Genomic DNA, 5000 nt, shown 5'->3' with positions numbered 1-5000 from the left:
TTCTTTGTTCAGTGTTTATTGTTTTTTTGCTTGTGTTTTTATGCTCAAATCTGCTAATACGCTGAGCCTCTCTATCAACCCACCGCCTCTGCCTCCGCCTCCACCGCCGCCGCCTGATGGGGGGAGACACGTTATTTGTTTTCTCATGGAGATTATTAAAGAGTGAGGACCCATTACTGCACCGGCACGACACGACAGAGAGAGAGAGAGAGAGAGAGAGAGAGAGAGAGAGAGAGAGAGAGAGAGAGAGAGAGAGAGAGAGAGAGAGAGAGAGAGACACGACACGAAAGACAAAGAGAGTAGGAGAGAAAAAAAAAGAAAACGAGAGGAGACGAGAGGAGAGGAGAGGAGAGGAGAGGAGAGGAGAGAAGAGAGGAGGGAAGAGAAGGGAAGGAATGAGAAGAGAGAAGACAAGGCAAGACAAGAGAAGAGTAGAGAGAAGAAGAGAAGAGAATGGAATACATAAAGAACACAACAGCAAAGAAATGAGAAAAATACACACACAAACACACACACACACACACACACACACACACACACACACACACACACTGATAAAACACGCAAATCTATTTTTCCACAGTAAGCATTCAGGAGGGAGAAAAAAATAATGGAAAAAGGGATTACAAAAGTTGGAGATGGAAAAATTAGGAAAGAAATAAGAAAGAATACAAAAGTAAAAAATAAGAAAAAAAATAACAGTTCACGAAGAAAAAAATAAACAAACGCACATAATCTCTTCAAGTGGACATCAGTAATGAAATGAAAATATAAAAGAAAATAATAAATCGTTCGAGGGATTAACTTTTCGAAAAACACTTGAGGAAAACCAACTGGTGTTCGTTAAAAAAAAATAAAAATAAAAATATATAAAAAGAACATGGAGTCCTCGAAATCTTACGGCTTACTGGTTCTCTCTCTCTCTCTCTCTCTCTCTCTCTCTCTCTCTCTCTCTCTCTCTCTCTCTCTCTCTCTCTCTCTCTCTCTCTCTCTCGCTGTATGTTCTTTATTCTTCTCTTTTGTTACTTCTGTTCCTATATGTTTTTTTTCAGTTTTATCTATCTATTTATCTATCTACCTATCGAGAGAGAGAGAGAGAGAGAGAGAGAGAGAGAGAGAGAGAGAGAGAGAGAGAGAGAGAGAGAGAGAGAGAGAGAGAGAGAGAGAGAGGATAATAACACATGGAGGTGGTGCAGGTAGAAACTCAAGACAAGGTACACCCGAGGGAGCAAACTACGCAGTCTGTCTTTAACTTCCCCTCATGATTAGTAAAGGAGACAGGAGACCGTGGCCGAGGGATCTGGTGAGCGGAGCCTGGAATTGTCGTTTTAACATAAGACACCAAAGATCGGAGAGAGAGAGAGAGAGAGAGAGAGAGAGAGAGAGAGAGAGAGAGAGAGAGAGAGAGAGAGAGAGAGAGAGAGAGAGAGAGAGAGAGAGAGAGAGAGAGAACGAGAATCCGGCAGACTCAGAGAGAAAAAAGGAAAGACAAAAATAGACGAGAAATAGGCAGAGAGAAAAGGGTAGAGACAGAGAGATAAAGGGACAGAGGGAAGGGAATAAATAGCAGAAACAGGCAGGGAGGAGGGAACGGCTGAGACAGGGAGACAGAAGGAAGGACAAAGACAGAAACGAAGGGCAGACAGCGAGGAGGAAAGAGCTGTAATTGAGTTCCATTTAGGAGACAAATTTTAGGAAGTCACAACAACAAAATGAGGCACACTAACTTACTAGTCTGACCCCCACCACTTACCCAACCACTAAGCCTCTTCCTCTTCCTCTTCCTCATCATCATTTTCTTTTTCTACTGCTGCTCCTTCTCCTCCTGCCTTTCTTTTCCTTCTGCTAATGTTTCTCATCTCCCTTCACCTTGCATTAGTCAGACCGCTTGGGTAAGACACGCTCGGCTCGCCCCTTGACTCCAGGCTTTATGAAGGGCTGGGATGAATTAGATGGCGTGCAGCAAAGAGGAGGCAAAAATAGAGACGTCGTGCTTCCTTAGACCGCCCCTTTTTTGAGATGTGCCTCCTTCAGTGCTTCCCCTTCTGCTGTGCCTTCGTCAGTATCTCCCTTAAGTAACGCCCTTTTTGTCCTCCTTTCAGCTGTGCCAAACTCACCTCCGGCGTTTCAAATATCATGTTTCAGATTAGTCCTTCACCGCCTCTCCTGCGATGCCCTCTTCACTTCCCGGCTCATTGAATACTTCAGTGATTCTACCAGCAACTCTTCAGTGACAACTCAGACCTTCTTTCATTGCCCGGTTCAGGACTCTACAGTGCCCACAATTCCGTTAAAACATTTCGAATCCCTTCAGTTCTCAATTCAGCTCATAATCAGTCCTGTCTTATGGCCCAGAGTTTCGTGTTACTTTCTATCTTTGGGAATGGCGTGCCAAGGGATGTGTACTATCCCCTGTTTTTTTTTTTTTTTTTTCGGCCCCAACCTCACCTGGCTAACAGCGTCATACTGGGGGAAGCAAACCAGGAGAGTAAACCCTCCAGCGTTGCCTGTAGGCCGGTACAGGGAAACGTTTTATTCTCTCACCGCGACTATTTTTCAAAGGCCACAGAGATGATGACTCGGGTTCACAAGAGTTTTTGTCCTATTAATAATGTAGAAATCATGTCAATCTGTCAATCTGTCACTTCAACTACTGTAGAGTGTTTTGAAAGTAGTGGAGGTGCGGCAGAAGTTTCAGAATACCGTCCATATTGTTTCTATGAGTACTCTCTCCAGCTACATCCCTTTCTGAGCCTCCTTCTGTGTCCCCTTTTGGCTTAATCCCACTCAGCGTCACCTTCAGTTGCCATACCAATGAAGAGACACACCCGTACGCAGATTAGCAACACACACACGTCATAAAAAAGGCGGATAAGAGCAGAAAGACAGAGATAGAGAAGGATCTGGTCAGTTAAGAGATGGAAATTTATGCAATTCCAAAAGACAGACAGATGCAGAAAGGCAGAAAAATAACATGTGAATGGGCATAAAAATTCATTAATGATCCATCCAAATAGCAGTTAAGTAAGCAAGTAAAAAGATAATTACACTAAGAAAAAGAAAATTAAGAGTACTGGGCAGGAAAACAAATTAAACATACTTCCTACTCTTGTTTTTATGTTAGTAGTGGTGGTGGTGGTGGTGGTGGTGGTGGTGGTGGTGGTTCTACAAGTGCCGACGTAAATAAGAAATGACAGTTCGAATGAGCCAATTTTCACCTGTCAACGCAAGAAAAGAAGAAGAGGAAAACAAGAAAGGGAGGAGGATATGAATAAGAAAAAGGGAGCTGACGAATTCGGGAAACCGGAACAGAGAGAGAGAGAGAGAGAGAGAGAGAGAGAGAGAGAGAGAGAGAGAGAGAGAGAGAGAGAGAGAGAGAGAGAGAGAGAGAGAGAGAGAGAGAGAGAGAGAGAGAGAGAGATCATATAGAGCACACAAGGGAGATAAACCAATTTCTCGGAAATATGACCTATTCCCATCTTCGCCTCTCCCATAATGGCAGCGAGGAAGAGGAAGAGGAGGAGGAGGAGGAGGAGGAGGAGGAACTTGGATCAACAACAACAACAACAACAACAACAACAACAACAACAACAACAACGATGACGACGACGACGACGACGACGACGACAATAACAACAATAACAATGAGGAAGAGGATTAGGATTATGTAGAAGGACCAAATGGAAGAGCTGGGAGAGGAAGAAGAGGAAGCTGAGGTTAACAAGATCCCAGTTTCTTGCTTTACTTCCTTTTGCTTCTCTTCTACTACTTATCTCCTCCTCCTCCTCCTCCTCCTCCTCCTCCTCCTCCTCCTCCTCCTCCTCCTCCTCCTCCTCGCCGTCGTCGTCTGGTTCTTCCTCCTGCTCCTCTTCCTCCTCTCATTCCACAAGGACTAACTTCATGCAACAAACTTGGTCTAACGTACCTAATTTTGGCTTAATTAAACGAAAACTCGGTAACTGGAAGCGACTGGGCCGTTGGTTTTGCCTGATCCTCTCCCCTCCCCTCCCCTTCCTCTCTCTTTCACTCCCTCTCTGCTCTTACTGCTCCTTTAGTCCACTTCCTCTTTCTGTCCCTACCTCCTTTACTCCTTTGCCTCCCTCCTTCCTTCCTCGTCCTCTTCGTCTTCTCCTATGCTCGACAATCACTGTGCAAATGGAAAAAAAAGTTTAAAATCGCCTCTGTTGCAAGTTTATCCGCAGGTTCCACTGTCTGCCTTTTTGTCAAGGGCACCACTGCGGGCCACACTCTCCCCAGCAAGCTTACATGCCGCTATAAACTCCTTCCATTGCCTCTCTGCTTCGTGAAGGTTAAACGAGACGAGCAAACAACACGGTGAGCTTTGCTATGAAAGTCACCTCCCTTTATTTACTGAAGCCTAACTAAACGTTAATCGACTAATGCAAAAGGGAATATGATCATGCCTCTCAGTGGTACGGGAGCTCCCTATCTGACTTTGTTTTCCAGCTTCCCGCGACTAGAGTAGTTTCAAGAGAGGAGTATCAAGACACGAGATACTCGTATAAATCAGCTAATCCCTATGAAACACTTCTTTTTAAATCTTCTGGGAAACGTTCAATAGATGAAATTTTTTTTAGACATTGGCCAGGTTTCTTAACGCGCAAAAGATGATCAGGCAAACATGATATGAAATGCATTGTTTATTTGAAGTGACCAGAGAGCTCTTTACACTTCAGCCAATGCAGTCGCTGATAACAAATAAATGACGCCCAAATTCAGAAATTCTCTGTTCAATCACCACGACGATTTTCAGAGGCCACAGAGATGATCAGTCAGGTTCTCAAGACTGTTTCTCCTTTTGATATGTAAATATGTTGTTAATCTGTCATTAGAACCGTAAAAATGTTCTTACAAACCCGCGTAACTTCAGCCACAGCCTTTTGAAAATAGTTGGGGTGAGGCCAAAGGGGTTTCAGGATGTGGTTCTGAGTCTCGTTTTGGGACACTGATTTGACACTCTCTCTCTATCTCTCTCTCTC

At 44.1% G+C, this 5000-nt stretch overlaps 1 long non-coding RNA gene across 2 annotated transcripts in view; it reads right to left on the bottom strand.

Moving 5' to 3' along the window:
* Positions 1-5000, bottom strand: part of LOC135110886 (uncharacterized) — a 157360-nt gene that overhangs the window by 2756 nt on the left and 149604 nt on the right. The window contains exon 3 of one of the 2 annotated variants that reach the window (XR_010273483.1): positions 4123-4147. The exons of the other annotated variant lie outside the window; for it this stretch is intronic. This is a non-coding gene — a long non-coding RNA (uncharacterized LOC135110886). Of the gene's footprint in view, positions 1-4122; positions 4148-5000 lie in introns of those variants that run through there. 2 annotated transcript variants of the gene reach the window in all.

This window comes from Scylla paramamosain, chromosome 21, assembly GCF_035594125.1.
Source record: "Scylla paramamosain isolate STU-SP2022 chromosome 21, ASM3559412v1, whole genome shotgun sequence".
Classification (NCBI taxonomy): domain Eukaryota; kingdom Metazoa; phylum Arthropoda; class Malacostraca; order Decapoda; family Portunidae; genus Scylla; species Scylla paramamosain.
This window is presented reverse-complemented; position numbering and strand designations above follow the sequence as displayed.